At 45.4% G+C, this 26,278-nt stretch overlaps 1 protein-coding gene and 2 non-coding genes across 3 annotated transcripts in view; 1 reads left to right on the top strand and 2 right to left on the bottom strand.

The window, feature by feature from the left end:
- The window catches only part of LOC144484979 (uncharacterized), a 565,458-nt gene that overhangs the window by 368,063 nt on the left and 171,117 nt on the right, over window positions 1-26,278 (bottom strand). The gene's annotated exons all lie outside the window — the stretch shown is intronic.
- trnat-ugu (transfer RNA threonine (anticodon UGU)) lies at window positions 9,925-9,997 on the bottom strand. The gene has a single exon. It is a non-coding gene; the product is annotated as a tRNA-Thr (tRNA).
- Window positions 17,129-17,201, top strand: trnak-cuu (transfer RNA lysine (anticodon CUU)). Its single transcript has one exon. It is a non-coding gene; the product is annotated as a tRNA-Lys (tRNA).

Here is a 26,278-nt window from a genome sequence, read left to right on the forward strand (position 1 = left end):
CGGACCCGGGGACTTATCCACCTTCAGTCCCATTAGTCTACCCAGCACTGCCTCTCTGGTAACATTAATTGTATTAAGTATTTCTCCTGCTGCCAACCCTCTATCGTTAATATTTGGCAAACTATTTGTGTCCTCCACCATGAAGACCGACACAAAAAACTTATTTAAAGACTCAGCCATATCCTCATTTCCCACTATTAACTCCCCCCTCTCGTCCTCCAAGGGTCCAACATTCACTCTAGCCACTCTATTCCTTTTTATATATTTATAAAAACTTTTACTATCATTTTTTATATTAATTGCTAGCCTAGCTTCATAGTTTATCCTTCCTTTCTTTATCGCTTTCTTAGTCTCTCTTTGTTGTTTCTTAAATTTTTCCCAATCACTTGTTTCTCCACTATTTTTGGCCACTCTGTACGCAGCTGTTTTTATTTTAATACTCTCCTTTATTTCCTTCGTTATCCACGGCTGGTTCTCCCTTTTCTTACAATCCTTGTTTTTTGCTGGAATATATTTTTGCTGAGAACTGAAAAGGATCTCCTTAAAAATCCTCCACTGTTCCTCAGCTATCCTACCTGCCAGCCTGCTCTCCCAGTCTACCTTAGCCAATTCATCCCTCATCCTATCATATTTCCCTCTGTTCAAACAGAGGACACTGGTTTGGGACCAAACTTTCTCCTCTTCCATCTGAATCAGAAATTCGACCATATTGTGGTCACTAGACCCAAGAGGGTCCTTCACAATAAGATCCTTAATTCTACCTACCTCGTTACACAATACCAGATCCAAAATAGCTCGTTCCCTCGTCGGTTCCGTAACATGCTGTTCAAGGAAACTATCCCGACAGCATTCTAAGAACTCTTCCTCCATTCCACCCTTACCGACTTGAGTCTGCCAGTCAATGTGCATGTTGAAGTCCCCCATGATTATTGCCGTTCCGTTTTTACACGCATCCCTTATCTGCTTGTTTATAGCCCTCCCTACCTCAACATTATTATTTGGGGGCCTATATACCACACCTACTAGTGTCTTTCTCCCTCTACTATTCCTCATCTCTACCCATAATGATTCCACGTTTTGTTCCTCAGAGCCTATGTCATCCCTCAGTACTACCCTGATATTATCTCTTATTAATAGCGCGACCCCACCACCTTTTCCTTCCTGTCTATTCTTCCTAAACGCCTGATACCCCTGGATATTCATCTCCCAGTCCTGGTCACCTTTCAGCCACGTTTCTGTAATGGCCACTAGATCGTACCCACTCGTGCTGATTTGCACCATCAACTCATTTACCTTGTTCCGAATGCTTCGTGCATTCAGGCAAAGTGTCCTTATTCCAGCTTTTATCTGGACCCGCTTTGATGAGTCGCGAACACCCTCTCCCTCTACTCCCTTATCTAAATTACCGCCTTCATTCACTTGCACCCTCTCCTCTACCATTAATTTTGTAATTCCCCTTACCCCTGCATCCTCCACCCCATCAATTAGTTCCTTGATCCTAGTCAACTCTTCTAGCTCCCCTCCCCCCAACCTATCTAGTTTAAATTCTCCCCAGTAACCTTAGCCAACCTACCGGCCAGGATATTGGTCCCCGTGTGATTCAAGTTCCACCCGGTTTTTGTATACAGATCACCCCTGCCCCTAAAGAGGTCCCAATGGTCCAGGAACCTGAATCCCTGCCCCCTGCACCAGTCCCTCAGCCACACATTCATCCTCCACCTCACTCCATTCCTGCCCTCACCTACCCGTGGCACAGGCAGTAATCCTGAGATTACTACCTTTGCTTTCCTCTTTCTCAGCTGTCTCCCTAATTCCCTGTACTCCCTTTTCATGACCCCTTCTCCCTTCCTACCCACATCAGCGGTACCAATATGTACCGCTACCTCAGGCTCCTCTCCCTCCCACCTCAGGATTTCCGGGACGCGACTAGCGACATCCTGGATCCCGGCCCCAGGGAGGCAGACCACCATGCGAGAATCCCGCCTACCTCCGCAGAAACGCCTGTCTGTCCCCTTCACCATCGAGTCCCCGATTAATACCGCCTTCCTCCTCTTTTCCTTAGCCCTCTGAGTTACAGGGCTGGACTCCACTGCGGAGACACGGCCACTGCTGCTTCCCCCAGGCGGGCTGTCCCCCCCAGCAGTACTCAAGCAGGAGTACTTGTTGTGCAGGGGCAAATCCACTGGGGTGCTCTCAACCACCCTAGCCTTACCCTTCCTGGCCATCACCCACTTGGCCTCCTCCCGTTGCCCTGGTGTGACCACCTGATGATAGCTCTTGTCTATCACCTCCTCATTCTCCCTCATCAGCCTAAGATCCTCGAGCTGTAGTTCCAGCTCCCTAACACGGTCCCTCAGGAACCGCAGCTCGACACACCCCTCACAGATGTGGATGTCCGGGAGGCCAGATGCCTCCAGGACCTCCCACATCCTACACTGGGAACAACACATTGGTTTCACACTCATACTGGACACTTTATGTCAAGTAAGACAGTGAAAAGTTAATAAGAGTGTAAGGAAACAAAAACTCATCCCTGCTCGTCCAAGCCCTGTGAGCCAAAGCCCTGACAGCTCACTCAACTTCCCACTCACTCTGCTGCCCGCTACGATGCTGCCCGCTGTATACTTTGGTGCGCTTTTAAACCCTCCAAAAACTTCCCCAGGCCTCTCCTGGCCCGACTTCCGGTTTTGAAAAAAACCTCCGATTTTAAACCCAAAATTAACTGAAAAAATAAATAATTAATTAAAGTCAGAAAACCCACTCTCTTACCCTCAGCCTGCTCCTGGGAACAAATCCCTGATATTAACAACTGATATTAAACCCAAACAACTGAGATTAAACCCAAACAACTGAGATTAAACCCAAACAACTGATATTAAACCCAGAACAACTGAGATTAAACCCAGAACAACTGATATTAAACCCAAACAACTGAGATTAAACCCAAAACAACTGAGATTAAACCTAAACAACTGATATTAAACCCAAACAACTGAGATTAAACCCAGAACAACTGATATTAAACCCAAACAACTGATATTAAACCCAAACAACTGAGATTAAATCCAAACAACTGATATTAAACCCAAACAACTGAGATTAAACCCAAACAACTGATATTACATCCAAACAACTGAGATTAAACCCAAACAACTGAGATTAAACCCAAACAACTGAGATTAAACCCAAACAACTGAGATTAAATCCAAACAACTGAGATTAAATCCACAACAACTGGGATTAAACCCGAACAACTGAGATTAAACCCAAACAACTGAGATTAAACCCAAACAACTGAGATTAAATCCAAACAACTGAGATTAAATCCAAACAACTGAGATTAAATCCAAACAACTGATATTAAACCCAAACCACTGAGATTAAACCCAAATAACGGAGAGTAAACCCAAACAACTGAGATTAAATCCAAACAACTGAGATTAAACCCACAACAACTGGGTTTAAACCCAAAAAACAGAGGACTTGGAATGAAGATCATGAAATAATTGCATTTATATAGAACCTATCCCGACCTGCAGACGTCACAAAGCACTTTCCAGTCAATGAAGGGCAGTTTTAATTGAAAAAAAAGCAATTAAGCGCGGAAGCAGGCATTCGATTTGAATGGAGAAACGTCGTGACTTGCAGTCAAATGCTCTATCCCTAAGCTATCTTCCGTTTCTGCTCAGCTCCCGTTTTGTCGCTCGTTAGTCCTCTGTCTCGCGTGGTCTATACTTATGTTTGCTCCTCTGTGTGCGTCACTGTGCTTACGTACACCAAGGGTGTGAACGCGTTTTTTTTTAACCATCACAAACTCTATTCACTTACTTTATGAATCTTCTTGGTAAATGTACAGAAGATGGCCATAGGCTGAAAGTTGCGAGATGAAATTGACCTTTTCTGTTATTTGTGAGTGAAGTGTGCTTCTTGACTGAGTTCCCGTATGTTCCATTGTGCAAGATGATTAAAAGTTTTCTTTGATCAACATTTAAACAGACAGCGGATTCACTCGGTGTGATGGTGGTCCCAGTTCCATATCTGCGATCACAGCATCAGTTCACGTCACTTACTGTAAATCCAATATTTCTAATAGGTTGGACGTCCCAATATTTCTAATACGTTGGAAGTTTAATCTAATTTACTTCATTTTATATTTCATTATTTCCATCTCAGATCTATTTCCACCAGAGGCAAGTCTCTCTTTCAAAGTGTTCTGTTCAGGTTGAACATAAGTTAGTCCTTCATGCAGTGTCAACAACGATTACTTTTCGCTGCCGTATAAAAGCGGCAATGAGGTGAAGTAGTCACACAAGCTGCTCATGTGTTCCTCTCAATTTCCAAAATCCACCAACCTCATCACTGCAGCTCCTGTGTAATCACTGTACAGTACACCCACCGGCTCCCTATTATCCACAGGACACGCGACTGCTTCAAATATCTTGTGAATGGTCTCATGCTGCGGTGCAGACATTCTGTGATACTCTGCTTTCCTCACTCTCAGGCCATGGACGACACAGTACTTGTTCATTTATCTCTCCTGAATTGTTCCTTCTCAGAGCTGTTTCCTGTTGTTATGTTTTCTAGCTCCTGGATTTCACTTGTTTAAAACTTCCTACATTTCCAACCTTTACCCGTTGAAAAGAAAAGTTATGCAGGTGTAAGAGGAGATTCCTTTCCCTGTGTGCACATGCTGCCTGGCTTCCTGAGTTTTTCCAGCGCTTCCAACTTCCACTGCAGTTGTCAGATCAGATTCGGATGGCAATATAATATCTGTATTTGAGCCCACCTTGCAGCAGTGGCTCGTTGGTCTAGGGGTATGATTCTCGCTTTGGGTGTTGTGATTTGCCAGTTTGCGAGAGGCCCTGGGTTCAAATCCCAGACAAGCCCCGTTGTTGTTAGCAATGGCAAAGTCTTGCTCATTTCTTTGCCGTAGACAGGGCAGGATGAGTTTACTCACCGTTCGGTTTGGGAAACTGCCTCTCAAGCAATTCGATATGTTTTCAAAAGTTGACTATGCTTTTGAACATTCTCTTTGTCCCTAGTCAACGATTCAGAGGACCCAATGCTTGTGGACTCCGGCCGCTGGCTTTGTCTACATTGTTATTCATGCATTAGATGTGGCTGACTCCCCCACTCACTGTCTATATCTGTCTCTTTGTTTCTGTGTATCGACGTCAGTCTCTTTCACTGTCTCAGTCTCTCTTTGTGCCTCTATCAACTTTCCATACTTTGCTCTTACTTCCCTCTATTCTCGCGCTGTTTGTGAAACCAAGATTCACTGGATTGATTGTTGTGATGAGGCAGTTGCCCTTGGAGGAGAGATTCATTGCTGTGACCATGTTCTCCCTGGGGTATGGAATAATGAAAAGTGATCCCATTGAAAAGTCTGGAAAGGTGAGACTGTTTGACAGTGTACATGCTGAGAGATTGTTTCCACCGCCCCTCTCCCCCAGCCCCCAACCCCGCAACACCCCCTCCACCCCCCACCCCCACTCCTCCCCCGCCTCTTGCTGGAGCCTGGAGCGCTTTGAACTGGGCTCACGTTATCCGGATGGTGTGTCAACCATTTAGGACTGAGTTGAGGAGACAATTCCGCACTCAGAGGCCATCGTCATACTGAACAGAAGGGATTACTGCAAAGAGGTGTACCGACAACTGAACAACGAGGAACACTACAGACAGTTACCCACAGATCCGACTAAAGAAGACACCCGTCAACTCAGCACTCCGATCAAAACCTTTGATCCGGGCCTTCAGAGCACCCTCCGTGCTCTCATCCCACATACTCCCCGCGTTGGAGATCACTACTGCCTCCCAAAGATACACAAGGTAAAAACACCCGGCCGTCCCATCGTATCGGGCAATGGGACCCTGTGCGAGAACCTCTCTGGCTATGTCGAAGGCATCCTGAAACCCATGGTACAAAGAACCCCCAGCTTTGTCGCGACACGACGGTCTTCCTACAGAAACTCAACACACATGGAGCAGTTGAACCAGGAGCACTCCTCGTCACAATGTATGTCTCGGCACTCTACACCACCATCCCCCACGATGATGGCATTGCTGCAACGGCCTCAGTACTCAACGCCGAAAACTGCCAGTTTCCAGATGCAATTTTACAACTCATCCGCTTCATCCTGGACCACAATGTCTTCACCTTCAACAACAAGTTCTTCATCCAGACACACCGAACAGCCGTGGGGGCCAAATTCGCACCTCAATATGCCAACCTCTTCATGCACAGGTTCGACCAAGACGACTTCACTGCACAGTGCCTTCAATCGATGCTATACACTAGATACATCGATGACATTTTCTTCCTTTGGACTCGTGGTGAACAATCACTGAAACAACTATATGATGACATCAACAAGTTCCATCCCACCATCAGACTCACCATGGACTACTCTCCGGAATTGGTTGCATTCTTGGACACACGCATCTCCATTAAGGACGCTCACCTCAGCAAATCACTGTACCGCAAGCCCACAGATAACCTCACGATGCTCCACTCTCCAGCTTCCACCCTGAACACGTTAATCATAGAAAGAAACCCTACAGTACAGAAAGAGGCCATTCGGCCCATCGAGTCTGCACCGACCACAATCCCACCCAGGCCCTACCCCCATATCCCTACATATTTACCCACTAATCCCTCTAACCTATGCATCTCAGGACACTAAGGGCAATTTTTAGCATGGCCAATCGACATAACCCGCACATCTTTGGACTGTGGGAGGAAACCGGAGCACCGGAGGAAACCCACGCAGACGCGAGGAGAATGTGCAAACTCCACACAGACAGTGACCCAAGCCGGGAATCGAACCCAGGTCGCTGGAGCTGTGAAGCAGCAGTGCTAACCACTGTGCTACCGTGCCGCCATCCCATACGGACAAGCCCTCCGTACACACAGGATCTGCTCTGATGAGGAGGATCGCAACAGACACCTCCAGACGCTGAAAGATGCCCTCATAAGAACAGGATATGGCGCTCGACTCATCGATCGACAGTTCCGACGCGCCACAACGAAAAACCGCACCGACCTCCTCAGAAGACAAACATGGGACACGGTGGACAGAGTACCCTTCGTCGTCCAGTACTTCCCCGGAGCGGAGAAGCTACGGCATCTCCTCCGGAGCCTTCAACATGTCATTGATGAAGACGAACATCTCGCCACGGCCATCCCCACACCCCCACGTCTTGCCTTCAAACAACCGCACAACCTCAAACAGTCTATTGTCCGCAGCAAACTACCCAGCCTTCAGGAGAACAGTGACCATGACACCACACAACCCTGCCACAGCAACATCTGCAAGATGTGCCGGATCATCGACACGGATGCCATCATCGCACGTGAGAACAGTATCTATCAGGTACACAGTACCTACTCTTGCAACTCGGTCAACGTTGTCTACCTGATACGCTGCAGGAAAGGATGTCCCGAGGCATGGTACATTGGGGAAACCATGCAAACGCTACTACAACGGATGAATGAACACTGCTCGACAATCACCAGGCAAGACTGTTCTCTTCCTGTGGGGGAGCACTTCAGCGGTCACGGGCATTCAGCCTCTGATCTCCGGGTAAGCGTTCTCCAAGGCGGCCTTCACGACACACGACAGCGCAGAGTCGCTGAGCAGAAATGGATAGCCAAATTCCGCACACAAGAGGACGGCTTCAACCGGGATATTGGATTCATGTCACACTTTCGGTAACCCCCACAGCTTGCCTCCTGGACTTGCAGAATCTCACTGGCTCTCCTGTCTGGAGACAATACACATTTGTTTAACCTGTGCCTAATGCTCCCTCCACTCACATTGTCTGTATCTTTAAGACCTGGTTGGCTGTCAGGATTGGCATTCTAATCAGTATTCTGTCACTTGATTTTCTGTCTCTGTGTGCCTTGTTTGCGAGCAGATATCCACTCCATCTGACGAAGGGGCAGCGCTCCGAAAGCTAATGGCATTTGCTCCCAAATAAACCTGTTGGACTTTAACCTGGTGTTGTTAAAACTCTCAGTGTGTTTACCCCAGTCCAACGTCGGCATCTCCATATCAGGTAAAAAAAGGCCAGAGGAACAGCCATCGCTCGATAATATCTTGGGTGACCATCTCCAGAGGCCAGGGCAGCAAGTCAAAAAAACATTTGCCTCTGCAGCAGTTCTCCACCCCTGACAGATTAACATTCGCTTAAGAAAACTATCTAACTGAAGGATACGGAGTTAGAAAGACCTTACAGACCGCACAACTACTGCAGAACTCCAAAATCTTCTGAATCCCATCGAGGCTCTTTGTATAATTTCTCTGAGAGTGACTGAAATTCTGTTATTACAGTATTGGTAATGAATGTTCCTAGTATTATTTGAACAGCATTTCAGTCGAACCGTACCTTAATTAACATGTTTTACTTGTTTACTTAATGTTCTTGGTTATTTGAATAAACTAGCTTGTTGATTATTCACTCAAAGTGAGTGACAGGAATTTTTATCATTAATAAGCCTCTGAACGTTAATAAAAAACAGTTCGCAGTTTCACAAATAGTTTTTCCAGATTACGATGTGAGATAAAGGGGATGAGCCTATGTGTCATAACAGTATGGTAATCTACTGAATAACAGCAAGACTGACAAAGTTTGGACAATATTTCTCTGTTACAGAAGGGAACAAAGTAAATCTGTGTCGGGAATATAAGCAGAAACAGGAATAGCGGGAGTCCATTTGGCTCGGGGTGCTCTCAAACCTCCACACTTTCAATTGGCAGGTAAGTTTCCAGAACAAGTTTACTGCAGAAATAATACAGGAGTTTAAATTCAGGGCTTTCACTGCCTGGATTCAATTCAATTCCCAGTCTCGGTATTGTGCTAATTGTTGTAACTCACACTCAGTTGCTAGTTTAAAAAGAGCCATATTAGACTCAGAACCTTAACTCTCTGTCCGATTCACATTTGCTGCAATACCTGCTGAGAACTTCCAGCACTTTCTGTTTTTATTTTAACATGAATTATTAGCTTGATCATCCACATGAACACAATAAATCGGAGCAGGAGTAGACCACTCGGTCCATTGAGCGTGTTCCCGAAATTCAGTACCGTGATGGCTGATCTTGGGGTACAACTCAGTTTTTCACCAGCTCCCCATATCCCTGAATTCCCCGAGAGGCCAGAAACCTGTCTGTCCCAACCTTGAATGTATTCGATGATGGAGCATCCATAACTGTCTGGCATAAAGAATTTCAAAGATTCACAACCATTTCAGTGAAGTAATTTCGCCTTATCTTAGGCCGAAATGATCAGCCCATTTTCCTGAGACTGTACTGCCGTGGGTTAGATTTCCCGACGAGCAGAAGAAATCTCTCAGCCTCGACCCTGTCAAACCCAATCAGACTTGTGTAGGTTTAATGAAATCGCCTCTCATTCATGCAAACTCCAGAGATTTTCAGCCCAATTTACTCAGCCTCTCATCATACGACAACTCCATCATCCCAGGGATCATCTGCTGAACCTTATCTGCACCGTTTCCAACGTAAACATATCCTTTATTAAATGTGAATATCATATCTGCACAGAATATTCAACATGTGGTCTCAACAAAACCCTGTGCAACTTCAGCAACACCTCATTATACTTGGACTCCAGTCTGCCGTCAATAAACACCAAAATGCAATTTTCCTTCCAATCATTGCCTGCACCTACATGCCAGCTTTATGCATTCCTTGTACAAACGCATCTATTCTCTGCTCAATATCGACACTTACCTTTTTCAGCTCTTCAAATATGTCTCACTCTTTCTATTTTTTTTACGAAGAAGGAAATATCTATTCGCTTACCCAAGCGACAGCCGATCTGCGCCTCCACTCATCAAAGCTCCCTATTTTTACGAACTTTCTTCCCCTTTCCGACAGCTTCTATAAGCTAAACTTCGCCCATAGGCTCCAGCGAGAATTGAACTCGCGACCCCTGGTTTACAAGACCAGTGCTCTAACCACTGAGCTATGGAACCAAATGCTGCAACAAGCTTCCAGAAAGTGCAGCATTATCCGTGGATCGAGGACCAGGATCGGGTTTGAGGACGGAGATTTTTGATGAATGTGGAAATGTCTGAGGTGGAGAGCCAGAAGTTAAAAGATAGAAGTTGAAAGTGACATGATTTGACATGTGTATTAGAACATAGAACATAGAACAGTACAGCACAGAACAGGCCCTTCGGCCCACGATGTTGTGCCGACCTTCATCTGAAACCAAGATCAAGCTATCCCACTCCCTACCATCCTGGTGTGCTCCATGTGCCTATCCAATAACCGCTTAAATGTTCCTAAAGTGTCTGACTCCACTATCACTGCAGGCAGTCCATTCCACACCCCAACCACTCTCTGCGTGAAGAACCTACCTCTGATATCCTTCCTATATCTCCCACCATGAACCCTATAGTTATGCCCCCTCGTAATAGCTCCATCCACCCGAGGAAATAGTCTTTGAACGTTCACTCGATCTATCCCCTTCATCATTTTATAAACCTCTATTAAGTCTCCCCTCAATCTCCTCCGCTCCAAAGAGAACAGCCCCAGCTCCCTCAACCTTTCCTCATAAGACCGAAACTCCAAACCAGGCAGCATCCTGGTAAATCTCCTCTGCACTCTTTCCAGCGCTTCCACATCCTTCTAATAGTGAGGTGACCAGAACTGCACGCAATATTCCAAATGCGGTCTCACCAAGGTCCTGTACAGTTGCAGCATAACCCCACGACTCTTAAACTCCAACCCCCTGTTAATAAAAGCTAACACACTATATGCCTTCTTCACAGCTCTATCCACTTGAGTGGCAACCTTTAGAGATCTGTGGATATGGACCCCAAGATCTCTCTGTTCCTCCACAGTCTTCAGAACCCTACCTTTGACCCTGTAATCCACATTTAAATTAGTCCTACCAAAATGAATCACCTCACATTTATCAGGGTTAAACTCCATTTGCCATTTTTCAGCCCAGCTTTGCATCCTATCTATGTCTCTTTGCAGCCTACAACACCCCTCCACCTCATCCACTACTCCACCAATCTTGGTGTCATCAGCAAATTTACTGATCCACCCTTCAGCCCCCTCCTCTAAGTCATTAATAAAAATCACAAAGAGCAGAGGACCAAACACCGATCCCTGCGGCACTCCGCTAGCAACCTGCCTCCAGTCCGAAAATTTTCCATCCACCACCACCCTCTGTCTTCGATCAGACAGCCAGTTACCTATCCAATCGGCCAACTTTCCCTCTATCCCACACCTCCTTACTTTCATCATAAGCCGACCATGGGGGACCTTATCAAACGCCTTACTAAAATCCATGTATATGACATCAACCGCCCTACCTTCATCAACACACCTAGTTACCTCCTCAAAAAATTCTATCAAATTTGTGAGGCACGATTTGCCCTTCACAAATCCGTGCTGACTATCCCGGATTAATCCGCATCTTTCTAAATGGTCGTAAATCCCATCCCTAAGGACCTTTTCCATCAATTTACCAACCACCGAAGTCAGACTAACCGGTCTATAATTACCAGGGTCATTTCTATTCCCTTTCTTAAACAGAGGAACAACATTTGCCACTCTCCAGTCCTCTGGCACCATCCCCGTGGACAGCGAGGACCCAAAGATCAAAGCCAAAGGCTCTGCAATCTCATCCCTCGCCTCCCAAAGAATCCTAGGATACATTTCATCAGGCCCAGGGGACTTATCGACCTTCAGTTCATTCAAAACTGCCAATACATCCTCCCTCCGAACATCTATTTCCTCCAGCCTATTAGCCTGTCACACCTTCTCTTCCTGAAAAACATGGCCCCTCTCCTTGGTGAACACTGAAGAAAAGTATTCATTCATCACCTCGCCTATCTCTACTGATTCCATACACAAGTTCCCACCACTGTCCTTGACCGGCCCTAACCTCACCCTGGTCATTCTTTTATTCCTCACATAAGAGTAAAAAGCCTTGGGGTTTTCCTTGATCCGACCCGCCAAGGACTTCTCATGTCCCCTCCTAGCTCTCCTCAGCCCCTTTTTCAGCTCGTTCCTTGCTAACTTGTAACCCTCAGTCGAGCCATCTGAACCTTGTTTCCTCATCCCTACATAAGCTTCCCTCTTCCTTTTCACAAGACATTCCACCTCTTTTGTGAACCACGGTTCCCTCACTCGGCCATTTCCTCCCTGCCTGACAGGGACATACCTATCAAGGACACCCAGTATTTGTTCCTTGAAAAAGTTCCACTTTTCATCAGTGCCTTTCCCTGACAGTTTCTGTTCCCATCTTATGCCCCCTAATTCTTGCCGAATCGCATCATAATTACCTCTCCCCCAATTGTAAGCCTTGCCCTGCCGTCCGGCCCTATCCCTCTCCATTGCAATAACAAAAGACACCGAATTGTGGTCACTATCTCCAAAGTTCTCTCCCACAACCAAATCTAACACTTGGCCCGGTTCATTTCCCAGTACCAAATCCAATGTGGCCTCACCCCTTGTCAGCCTATCCACATATTGTGTCAGGAAACCCTCCTGCACACACTGCACAAAAAGTGCCCCATCCAAACTATTTGACCTACAAAGGTTCCAATCAATATTTGGAAAGTTAAAGTCCCCCATGACAACTACCCTGTGACCCCCACACGTATCCATAATCTGCTTAGCAATTTCTTCCTCCACATCTCTATTACTATTTGGGGGCCTATAGTAAACTCCTAGCAACGTGACCGCTCCTTTCCTGTTTCTAACTGCAGCCCATATTACCTCAGTGTGCATATCCCCCTCAAAGTGCTTTTCCGCAGCCGTTAAACTATCCTTGATTAACAATGCTACTCCTCCACCTCTTTTACCAGCTTCCCTACACTTACTGAAACATCTATACCCCGGAACGTCCAACAACCATTCCTGTCCTTGTTCTACCCACGTCTCCGTAATGGCCACAACATCGTAGTCCCAAGTAGCAATCCACGCCCCAAGTTCATCCACCTTGTTCCGGATGCTCCTTGCATTGAAGTAGACACACTTCAACCCATCTTCCTGTCTACCGGTACCCACCCTTGACCTTGATACCTTCCCCAATACCTCACCACCCTCAACACTGACTTCTGGACTACAACTCCTTTTCCCACTCCCCTGACAAATTAGTTTAAATCCCCCTGAAGAGCCGTAGCAAATTTCCCTCCCAGGATATTGGTGCCCCTCTGGTTCAGGTGCACCCCGTCCTGTTTGTAGAGGTCCCACCTTCCCCAGAACGTGTTCCAATTATCCACGTATCTGAAACCTTCTGTCCTGCACCATCCCTGCAACCACATGTTTAAGTGCACTCTCTCCCTGTTCCTCAACTCGCTATCACGTGGCACCGGTAGCGTACCAGAGATGACCACATGTTTTGTCTTTGTGTATGTACTTGACATGTATGTTGTGTGTGTCATGTGGTTCTTCTTCAGAGTTTATCGTCAATATTGCATCTCTGATTTTTCCATCTCTGATACAAGTTCATCCAGCTGGAAGATTTAGCTTGTTGTTCACTTCACGGACTCTGCTTTTATTAAATGAAGAAATGAACAAAAATGTACTCACTCCGTGACTGGGAATCCAAAACGCGTCACGGCGCCGACGCTGATCACTGGACCCTCAGTGACGCTGATGTGAGAATTTTGCAGGAGTTGATCATCTCTGCACCCATTGCTTCATTTCCAATAACTTTCAATTTAAAAAAAGTCACAATGAGGAATGACGGGAAGCGCTCATGACAGGATTTGAACCTCAGTTAGAAAATCCCAATACATCCCCTGGGCCGGGCCTGCAGTCTCAATGTTTACAATCCTGCTGTTTATTTCGACAGACAACCATTCAACCGGTGTTCCCGTTTGTATTCTCTGTCGGAGCAGCTCCACTCCTCCCAGCTTTGACAAAGGGTCATCTGGACTCGAAATGCCAGCTTTCTTCACTCCTTACAGATGCTGGTGAGGTTTTCCAGCATTTTCTCTTTTTGTTTCCGATTCCAGAATCCACGATAATTTGCTCCACTCCTTCCGCAGTCGTTCCTTTACCTCAACAACTGTTTACATTGGTATGTCGCTCCTCTTTCTTCATGGCAAGAACGACACAGCACAAATTATTGCATTCAATCTGAAATGCTGGACTTCAACTGCAGGGACCAAAACGTAAGCCCATTCTGGCAGTGGCTGCAGTCGAACCAACAACTCTATCTTAACTGGACTTTCAGCCACTGCCTTAGATTACTCGGCTACGTTACCACGCCTGCAACTGTGTCCTTTACTGGTATCGCCAGTGAAATTATCAGCAAAGGAGCTGCGACAGTCCATCAGTTGGCTTGAGCCTGCTCCTTCACTGAATCAATTTATCCTGAACTCTGTAACAAGCAGGAATCACATCCAGTCAGAAACAGAATGAGCTGCAGTGAAGGACCAGCACCATTGAAACTGCCCTTAACCTTGTCTGGTTCCCAATATCCTGCCAGAAATGACAAAAAAAAACCTCCTGTTGAATTTGCTCACTCTTCACTTCAGGACACGAGGCGAGATTGTGTTTTATATGTTCCACCAGGCAATAACTGACATTTGTTTTTACGGTTTGGATGAGAGAAACAAATCTCCATTACCTGACCACCAATCCAAACAGCAGTGAAAGTGTCAAACTCTAACCACCAGACCAGCTGATTTTCGCCTGTTTTACAACTTGCTTTACACACACTGCATGTGTTGCTTTGCTTTTCGCGCCAGGCCAGACTACATTCACCACAAGCAAGTCTCTGTTGCAAAATGGCACTTTCTGTTTCCACCCCAGTGATACATTCAATCAGTGACAACATACAACAGGCATTCGACTTACAGTTATTAATTTCACTTCCGACTGTTCAAAACTGGAGAGAACCTTTTCCAAATATTTTCGTTGCAGAGTGAGGGGAAAGTTGAATAATTCAGTTTGTACGCCAAAATCTGACCTTTTTACCATCCAAATGTTACCTTACATCACCATCTCTATTGTCAGCGCTTTCCAGCCGATCACCATCTTTCTTGCTACTGTGTTCGTTCTTGACCTGTTGCACATGTGACATTTCCAGCTGTGATGTCGACTTGCAAAACTCACTCGGCTGATATTAGTAGATCTGCTTTCGATCAGATAGTAAATCAGGTTATTTTTTAATAGTTTGCCGCGAGCTATAAATAATCGTTTCCTGAGCGGGAATTGAAAACAAACAACACTGGGGAGTACTGAATACAACCCACTGGACTCCCAGAGTCACGGGTGAACTGTGTTTTTCAATATGACTTACCATATATCCCTGAATGTGTCCAGTTTGGATGGAACATAAGTGACTGCTTCAGCAAATGACAACACCGATTGTGCTTGCTGGGACATGAAATTGACAGTGAGTTGAAATACTCCCACAAGATGCTGAAGTGATCGTGGTATATAAAATTCTAAATAGGATTGAAGAAAGTAAAATCTTTTTTCTTATGCGCAATCGGGAACACCATGTCAAATGTATAGGTTGAGAGGTGATAGATTTAAAACTGAGATGAGGAGGAACTGCTTCTCACTGAGGGTCGTGAATTTGTGGAATGCATCGCCCCATAGCATGGTTGAGTCTGAATCATTAAATGATTTGGAGGAAGAGACAGACATATTCCTGATAATTAAAGGGATGAGGGGATATTGGAACAGGTAGGGAGGTGGATTTGAGAACAGGGAGAGATCAGTCATGAACTGATTGCATGACGGTTCAGGCTCGAAGCGCTGAATTTGCCCACTTCTGCTCCTAATTCTATGTTCCTACGTGTAACTTCCAATTTTCAAAACCCACCAACTCATCACTTTGGCTCCAATGTTATCTATGTACATTACATGCACAGGTTCCCCTTCATCCACACCACAACTGAGTCCATTAAGGGACTTAGGAATGGCCCCATTCTGTGGTGTAATTACTTTAAAATTCTTCGTTTCCCTCATTTAATCTCTCCTGATTTACACCCTCTTGTTATGCGGCTGGATAACACTTGTTTAAAACTTCCTACATTTCTAAAAATTCCCAGTTATTCCCAATGAAAGGTTATGGAGCTAAAATATAAGATTTGTTTTCCTGTGCACACAAGCTGTCTGGCTTTCTGAGTTTTTCCAGCATTTTCACCTTTCACTGCAGAAGTCTGAGCAGCTTTGGATGTCAATGGAAATATTTTCATTGAACAGCACTCTCAGCAGCGGCTCGTTGGACGAGAGGTATGACTCAGACCTGGCGAGTAAACATCTACAAACGTATCAGCGATCTCGGGTTCACATGCCGGGCTCGATCCCTCAATCAGCTGTTGTTTCGTATTGGACAAGTCATGGGATTTATACATGTATTTTCAGTGCAAACGGTGGGGTTTGGTTTGAGAACCTGAGCACACAGTGCAGGCAATCTATCAACACAACACTCACACAAGAAAATCAAGACATTAAATGGTTAATACGCTTATGGCCATTCACTTTAACTCTGTTCACCAGTTTAGAGAACCCCATATTTGTTGGTTGAGACAGCTGGCTGCGTGATTATTGTTATTCATTCGTGGGTTGTGGATTTCTACCCCACTCGCTATTTCTGTTTTTAATTGTCTCGATATATCTCCCTCAGACTCTCTGTCTATGTTTTTATTACGTTGACATATTTTGCTCCTTGCTCTGTCCATTATTTCGCTGTCTGTGTGTAACCGAGGTTCACTGGATTGATTTCTGCGTTTCTCCTGCGAGGAGAGAATCAGTGGGATGAGTCTGTTCGGTCTGGAGTTTAGAATAATCAGAGGTGATCTTATTGAAAAGTCTGAAACTGGGAAACAGTTAGACAGTGTAAGTGTTGAGTTTCCTCCACCCCGAGATAAATTATTAAGAACAAAGAAAAATAAGGAGAATGATGTAAGAGGAGTTTGGAATATTTGGGAGAGGTGAAGCTAAGAATTGGAAGATGTGAATAATGTAATTAATGATTCAGAGGAATGGATAGGAAATTTGGGGATTCTGTCGGTGGATTCATTGTAAAGTTTGAAATCAGAACAAGCTGAAGACACCAGTTGGAAAAACCGTATTTGTCGCCATGCATTTTAGGTTATGGAAATGATTTGAATGCATGTGCCCGGCTAGCTCAGTCGGTAGAGCATGAGACTCTTAATCTCAGGGTCGTGGGTTCGAGCCCCACGTTGGGCGACATTGATTTTTAAACTTTCCCTCATTCTTGGGTGAATTCCAGATCTCCGTTCCTCCAGAAGTGTCACCGCTCAAACTGAGTCTTTCTGCTTTCTGCGTTGTTTATCTCACAGTTGTGGGTTTCTGACTGAAAACTGCCTCCAGCTCACTGGAAGGCGGGGAATTCAGCGCTGAACTCAGCGAGAGGTTTTGTTCTTATTTATTATGAGATTTAAACCCAGATCAGCGAGATTGTGTCAGTGGGAACAATAATCACCTCCATTGTAATTCAATCACTCCAGTCTTCCAACCGATCAAAAGACCGCTTGTTCTTTCCTCCTCTCCCTCTCTATTTTACTCGACTGTGTACTTGTTTGTAAACCATTCAATCACTACTTTTTTCCAGTTAGGGTCAAAAGTCAGCAACCTGAATCATTCACTCTCTTTCCCTCTCCACAGAAGCTGTTGAAGCCGATGAGTGCTTCCAACATTTTCTGTTTTGAGGTGGGATTCGCAGCAACGACAAAACCTAGTTTTCGATCACAGTGGTTCACTTTTCTCTGACTGAATCTTACCTGTTTGAACAGTTGAAAGGTTGAGGTTTTAAATATTAAGACACCAGAATGTGTCACCCTGTTTGACATGAAATGAAACAAAATGAGAATTAATCATTTCTTAAAATGCTGCTCATGCAATATATATTTCATTGTCAATGCCAGCATTTGTTGTCCATCCCTATTTCCCTCTGAACTGAGTATTTTGCTGGGCCATTTCAGAGGGCAGTTAAGAGTCAATCACATTGCCTTTCCTCTGGAGTCCCATGGAGGGCAGAAAGGAGAAGGATGAAGGAGAAGGCTCATTGTTCCACTGGAGCAAGCTGAGAGGGAGTGATTGGAGGCAGCAGTGCTGGTGAGAGATTAATTGAATTGTTTTTTTATTTAATTAGTCAGCTCAGTGTGTGTTTTTTTTTTTGGCCTTTACTTTTGCAGTAGAATTTTAAGTTTAAAGTGAAAACTGGAAGTGGGCTGCTAAGGAGTTTGGGAAGGGTTTTTTAAGCGCGTGAAGTATAAAAGGTAGGCTGCAGTATACAGCGGGCAGCGTCGGGAGCGGGCAGTGGAGTGTGTGGGAAGCAGAGTGTGAGCTATAAGGGCTTTGGCTCACAGGGCTTCGGCGAAGGCGAGGAAGGTTGTTTGTTTTTCTTCTGTTACACCCCCTTTTTTGTTTTATCTCCCAAAAACTAAAAAGGACATGGCTGGTATGAGTGGGAGGCCAGTATACTGCATTCGGTGTGGGATGTGGGAGTTCCTGGAGACAACTTGCCTCCCGGAAGTCCATATCTGTGCCAGATGTGTGGAACTGCAAGTCCTGAAGGATCGTGTAAGGGAGTTGGAGCTGAGGCTCGATGAACTCAATTTAGTTAGGGAAAATGAGAGATTAATAGATAAAAGTTATAGTCAGGTAGTGACACCAGGATCTCGGAAGGAAGACACGTGGGTCACAGTTAGGAGGGGTAATAGTCAGAAGGGTGATGTGCCAGAAAGTACCCCAGTGGCAGTCTCCCATAAAAGAAAGGGATGGGCAACAGATGGGAGAAGGGAAGGGAGTGAGCAGTCTGTGGAGGGATCCCCAGTGGTTGTCCCCCTCCAAAATATGTATATTGTTTTGGATTCTGTGGAGGGGGATGACCCTCCAGGGGTAAGCAACGAGGACCAGATCGCCTCCACGGAGACAGGCTCAGGGGTCCGGAAGGGAAAGAAGGGGTTTAGGAGAGCGATAGTTGTGGGGGACGCAATGGTTAGAGGCACGGACAGTCGCTTCTGTGGGACTGAACGAGAATCCAGGATGGTAGTCTGCCTCCCTGGTGCCGGGGTACTGGATGTCTCCGAGAGGGTAGGAAGCATATTTAAAAAGGAAGGTAGTCAAACGGATGTGATTGTACACATTGGTGAAAATTATGTAGGTAGGAAGAGCAGGGGGGTCATACGAGAGAAATTCAGGGAGTTGGGTGCTAGGCTAAAAAGTAAGACCTCCAGTGTAGCAATCTTTGGATTGCTCCCGGTGTCTAGTGCAAGTGAGGCTCGGAACAGGGAGATTCTACAGTTGAACGCGTGGCTAAAGGACTGGTGCAAGAGGGAGGGTTTTAAATTCATAGATAACTGGGAAATCTTCAAGTCAGGATGGCAACTGTCCAGAAAGGATGGGTTACACCTCAACTGGAAGGGAGCAAATATCCTGGCTGGGAGTTTTGCTAGAGTGTTTCGGCAGGATTTAAACTAGTGTGGCAGGGGGGTGTGGAACAAAACAGTAGGTCAGTAAATACTGAGGCTGGGGTTGAGCTGGGGGCCAGGGCAAGGCTAGCGAAGAAGAGGAGCACTCTGGAGGAGGATGACCTGAGTGGGCCTGGAGGTCTGGAGTGCATCTGCTTCAATGCGAGGAGCGTAACGGGTAAAACAGACGAACTTAAGGCCTTAATGCTTGTGCGGAATTTGGATGTGGTTGCGGTGACGGAAACTTGGTTAAAAGAAGGACAGGACTGGCAGCTGAATATTCCGGGGTATAAGTGTTTTAGGCGAGACAGAGGAGGGGCTAAAAAAGGTGGGGGAGTAGCGATATTAGTTAAGGAGCATACTACCGCGGTGCAGAGGGTAGACAACTTAGAGGGGTCATGTACTGAGTCGCTGTGGGTGGAACTCAGAAACAGGAAGGGTGCAGTCACTATGCTGGGGGTGTACTACAGACCACCCAACAGCCCACGGGAAGTGGAGGAAAGGATATGTCAGGAGATTCTGGATAGGTGCAGAAAGAATAGGGTTGTTGTAGTGGGGGACTTTAATTTCCCTGGCACAGACTGGAAAGTGCTTAGAGCTGGGGGTCCGGACGGGGAGGAATTTGTAAAATGCGTACTGGAAGGTTCTTTGGAACAGTATGTAGATAGCCCGACTAGGGAGGGGGCTATACTGGACCTAGTTCTGGGAAATGAGCCCGGTCAGGTCGTCAACGTTTCGGTAGGGGAACATGTGGCAAATAGTGACCACAACTATGTTAACTTTAGGATAGTAATGGACAAGGATGAGTGCTGTCCTACGGGCAGGGTGCTAAATTGGGGGAAGGCTAACTATAGCCGGATGAGGCAGGAATTGGTGGATGTTGATTGGGAGAGGATGTTCGAGGGTAAGTCCGCGTCTGGCATGTGGGAGTCTTTTAAGGAACTATTGATAAGGCTGCAGGATAGGCATGTGCCTGTAAAAAGGAAAGATAGGAAAGGTAGGGTCGAGAGCCGTGGATAACCAGGGAAATTGAGGATCTGATTAAAATGAAAAGGGAGGCGTACGTTAAGTCCAGGCAACTGAAAACAGATGGAGCTCTGGAGGAATACAGAGAGAGTAGGAAAGAACTCAAACGGGGAGTTAGATGGGCAAAAAGAGGTCACGAGATGTTCTTGGCAGGCAGGATGAAGGAGAATCCTAAGGCATTCTATTCATACGTTAGGAACAAAAGAGTTGTCAGGGAGAAAATCGGACCTCTCAGGGACAAAGGAGGGGAATTATGCTTAGAACCCAAGGGAATAGGGGAGATCCTAAATGAATACTTTGCATCGGTATTCACGACGGAGAGGGGCGCGTTAACTGGGAGTGTCTCGGAGGGAGGTGTTGACCCGTTAGAGAAAATCTCCATTACGAGAGAGGTAGTGTTAGGTTTTTTAGGGAACATTAAAACTGACAAAGCACCAGGGCCTGATGGCATCTATCCTCGACTGCTCAGGGAGACGAGAGATGAAATTGCTGGGACTCTGACGGAAATCTTTGTCGCTTCTTTGGACACGGGTGAGGTCCCTGAGGATTGGAGGATAGCGAATGTGGTCCCGTTGTTTAAGAAGGGTAGCAGGGATAACCCAGGAAATTATAGGCCGGTGAGCTTGACGTCCGTGGTAGGGAAGTTGTTGGAGAGGATTCTTAGAGACAGCATGTATGTGCATTTAGAACGGAACAATCTCATTAGTGACAGACAGCATGGTTTTGTAAGAGGGAGGTCGTGCCTTACAAATTTGGTGGACTTTTTTGAGGAAGTGACAAAAACGGTTGATGAAGGAAGGGCCGTGGATGTCGTCTATATGGATTTCAGTAAGGCATTTGACAAAGTCCCACATGGCAGGTTGGTTAAGAAGGTTAAGGCTCATGGGATACAAGGAGAAGTGGCTAGATGGGTGGAGAACTGGCTTGGACATAGGAGACAGAGGGTAGTGGTCGAAGGGTCTTTTTCCGGCTGGAGGTCTGTGACCAGTGGTATTCCGCAGGGCTCTGTACTGGGACCTCTGCTATTTGTGATATATATAAATGATTTGGAAGAAGGTGTAACTGGTGTAATCAGCAAGTGTGCTGATGACACGAAGATGGCTGGAATTGCAGATAGCGAAGAGCATTGTCGGGCAATACAGCAGGATATAGATAGGCTGGAAAATTGGGCGCAGAGGTGGCAGATGGAGTTTAATCCGGATAAATGCGAAGTGATGCATTTTGGAAGAAATAATGTAGGGAGGAGTTATACAATAAATGGCAGAGTCATCAGGAGTATAGAAACACAGAGGGACCTAGGTGTGCAAGTCCACAAATCCTTGAAGGTGGCAACACAGGTGGAGAAGGTGGTGAAGAAGGCATATGGTATGCTTGCCTTTATAGGACGGGGTATAGAGTATAAAAGCTGGAGTCTGATGATGCAGCTGTATAGAACGCTGGTTAGGCCACATTTGAAGTACTGCATCCAGTTCTGGTCGCCGCACTACCAGAAGGACGTGGAGGCGTTAGAAAGAGTGCAGAGAAGGTTTACCAGGATGTTGCCTGGTATGGAGGGTCTTAGCTATGAGGAGATATTGGGGAGACTGGGGTTGTTCTCCTTGCAAAGACGGAGAATGAGGGGAGATCTAATAGAGGTGTACAAGATTATGAAGGGTATAGATAGGGTGAACAGTGGGAAGCTTTTTCCCAGGTCGGAGGCGACGATCACGAGGGGTCACGGGCTCAAGGTGAGAGGGGCGAAGTATAACTCAGATATCAGAGGGACGTTTTTTACACAGAGGGTGGTGGGGGCCTGGAATGCGCTGCCAAGTAGGGTGGTGGAGGCAGGCACGCTGACATCGTTTAAGACTTACCTGGATAGTCACATGAGCAGCCTGGGAATGGAGGGATACAAACATGGAAACCCTACAGTGCAGAAGGAGGCCATTCAGCCCATCGAGTCTGCACCGACTACAATCCCACCCAGGCCCTACCCCCACATATTTTACTCGCTAATCGCTCTAACCTACGCATCTCAGGATTCTAAGGGGCAATTTTTAACCTAGCCAATCAACCTAACCAGCACATCTTTGGACTGTGGGAGGAAACCGAAGCACCCGGAGGAAACCCACGCAGACACGAGGAGAATGTGCAAACTCCACACAGACAGTGACCCGAGCCGGGAATCGAACCTGGGACCCTGGAGCTGTGAAGCAGCAGTGCTAACCACTGTGCTACCGTGCCGCCCTTGGTCCAACGATTGGTCTCGTTGGACCAAGGAGCGGCACAGGCTTGGAGGGCCGAAGGGCCTGTTTCCTGTGCTGTACTGTTCTTTGTTCTTTGTTCTTTATGACAGATTTCCTTCTGCAAGATGTGTTTTCATGACAATCAGAAAACAAAGCTTCATTACTGAGACTAGTTTTCACTTCCGTTTCAGTTCTAGACTGCGGTGGGATCGTGACCTGTGAGCCTGGGCCACAGGATTCATGCTCCACTGATTTTACCACTATGTCACAATCTTCCCGGAAGAGTGTAAGTTTAAATCCTTCACATGGAATCAAAATACTTAATTTCACATTGAAAACAAACATTTAAAGCAGTGTACTGTGGAAATCAGTGTCGTACACTCAGGATACAGGGGAATTGACGAGATATCTATTGCTTTCATTCAAAGCCAGAAAAATGTGGTGAATCCTCAGCGTGAGTGATGAAGGAGCTGCGCTCCGAAAGCTCGTGATTTCAAACAAACCTGTTGCACTTTAACCTGGTGTTGTGAGAATTCATACCGGGTACTGACGGGCATTTCATTTACAATTCGCAAAAAGATTATTTTAATAAAATGAACAGCTTTCAGCAAATCGCACCGCAATCACATTGCGGACGGTGCAGTGAGTTACTCTCCTGGCCTCATTGCATCAGCTCCAGAGGACGATTTCTCAAGAACACAAAACGCTCAGCGATAACGAGGTCGGAGGCTTCATTCATCAGGGATTACCCGAAAGCACGTGACCTTTCTCCCAAATCACACACACACACACACGCCCACAATTGCTCAATAATGCTCAGGTCACCTCAATTTCCCTGTTGGTCTAGTCGATGGAATTCGCTGCTTTAACTGCCATGGTTTGGGTTCGATTCGCGGGTCGGGAATGATGATTCATTGCTCTCGTGCAACACATGAATTAAGGAGAGTGGATATTGCTTCCTGGTCGAAAACGGGAGAGATACTTGTGGCAGGTTGAACAGGAAGAAGGAAAAATCTGCCCCATTCCACAATCCTGTCAATTACCCACAACAATTCATATTTACATTAGGAAGTCTTACAACACCAGGTCTATTTGGAGTCAGGAGCTTTCCGGGCGCTGATAAAATAAAGCAAATTGATTTTATTATCGGAGCAAATGAACCTGTTGGACTTTAACATGATGCTGTGAGACTTCTTATTGTGCCCACCCCAGTCCAACGCCGGTATCTCGACATCATACTTACATTGCAATTGCTGGTACCAACTGTCAGAATGAGTGAGTTACCTTCGACTGCATTAAATGTCACTGCAGCTCACCACATTCAAAGAGTAATGTTTGTTATAAACCTTATTGTGGTAAATCTGTTGAAAACCTTCAGCTTATCACTGCTCTGCTTTCATCACACTGGAAGCTAATGTGAAAAGATGAATAATTTCAAAGCTGAACAACGTGCACAAGACTGGAAGGAGAATGCGACTGTGAATAATTGGCACTGTGGAATTCCTGTATTCAGTCTATGGGAGAACCAGGAGAAGGAAATCCTCATGGTCCAGTGCTTCGGATTTGGCGCTTTCAGGGTCATTGATCGGCTTCAATATGCTAAGATTTAAAGTTTTTGGTATTCCATTTAACAAACCTGAGTTGTTTCCTGATCGAAAACAGCTCTGTCAGAAGCAGTGGAGTTAGATCTATATTTGTGTCCGAATTGGAAATGTCACATGGGCAACAGTTCAAGAACAAACACAGATAGTGAAGGACAGTGATAGGCTGCAAAGCGCTGCCAATAGATCAGGAATTTGTCTGTCCCAACCTGAAATGAGTTCAATGAGGGAAATACACAGTAAGTCGGCAAAGATCAGTGGAGTGAGGACTGAGTTACACTTTCACTAGAATGCTGTTTTTATAATTGCAAAGTCCTGAGATTGAGAGCAGAGAGTTCACATTTGAGGCGTTTCAGTTCTTTGAGAGATGAATGCCTGCCGTGTTTTACAAGGTAAGTTTCACAGGATCAGTAATGATGAGATTGGTGGGTTTCGGAAATTAAAATTTACACGTGAACAGCTTGTGGGACTAATTCATTTATCGTTGCCGTCTTGCAGTGTGTTTTATGTTCTGATAAAACCTGTATTTATAATACAAGCATAAGATGGTGGAAATTCTCAGCTGGTTTGACAGAATCTGTGGACACGCATCAAATTCTAAACACTTCCATTTGTCACCTGTGTTCCTGAAGTATACTGATTATTGTGTTCATAAAAACTGATAATACCTTTGCAAAACAGCTGTCCCATCTCTCAGTGTTATTAAATATTAAGGAATCACATTATCTCACAGCCATGTGGCATTTACAATTCCCCAATGCTTCAATAATATTCTGCAACTGCAGTCATGGAGAAAGATAAAATTCGGGACAAATGCTATTTTCTAAATCTTATGTTAGATCAATGACTCTGCCACATGGCTAAGGTTTTCCACAGAATTATAATTCTACAAAGCAAGGATTTAAATTGCAATCAGACTGCACTGTTTGATATTCTAGGCCGGTCACATTGGTCATGAGCAGAGCTTCTGGATTGTAGGGGTTAACATGTTCATTTCATATACGAAAGGCTCCCCGATTTAAAATAAGGTCGAAACATAATTGAAATTAACATTTCTTTTAATTTTCCCCGATTCTAGATCGTTGTTGCATATGAACTGAATTAGAGCAAACAAAATGTTAGTTTGTACTTCATGATTGATTACAAAAATGCCCTGAGGGGGTATAGCTCATTGATATTAAGGGAATATAGCTTAGGGGTCGGGCATTTGACTGCAAGTCAAGACGTTTCTGCATTCAAATCGGATGCCTCTTTCCGCGCTTAATAGATTTTGTTTTCAATCTAAACTGTCCTTCATTGGCTGGAAAGCAGGAAAATGGAAAACCAAGGTCAAACATGGGTTGAAGTTTCGAGTTCAGTTATTGAGTTTAATAATATTTGAAATATATAAATTGTTACAAATAATATGAGATAAATGTTCAATAAACTAACGTCGGCTAACAGTAGAGGCAGAAACACACGATAAGTTTTTTTTAGTGTTGCCTAAGGAGTCAGTGGTACTCAAAAACCGAGAGACAATGAAAGCAGATGGAGAGAAAAAAAAGTGCAAGCGCCATCCTTGGATGTTTTCGAACCACCAACTTTTCAATTAACAGCCGAACGCGCTGGTCAATTGCGCCACAGAGACTGACACATCTGTAGCCCACGTGGCATCTTAAATCATAGTGTTAAAGTGTTGGCTGCAAATTCGGTGCCATTTCAATTTTCACCAAGCCTGACACAGAAAGACCAAATGATGGCATCGTTTACAAATCTAAACATGTATGTTTTACTATTTTACCCCACAGTGTTGTTGTGGTGTAATGGTTAATCCCTTCTCCTAACATGGGAAAAGGGCCGTTTGATAGAGCAGGGAGGGACAGATTGTTCCCACTGATTGGGCTCAGTAACAGAGGACTGGGACTGAAGGTCATGAAATGTTTGCATTGATATAGAACCTCTCCCGTCCAGTGGACGTCACAAAGCGCTTTCCAGCCAAT

Source organism: Mustelus asterias, unplaced genomic scaffold, assembly GCF_964213995.1.
Source record: "Mustelus asterias unplaced genomic scaffold, sMusAst1.hap1.1 HAP1_SCAFFOLD_150, whole genome shotgun sequence".
Taxonomy (NCBI): Eukaryota; Metazoa; Chordata; class Chondrichthyes; order Carcharhiniformes; family Triakidae; genus Mustelus; species Mustelus asterias.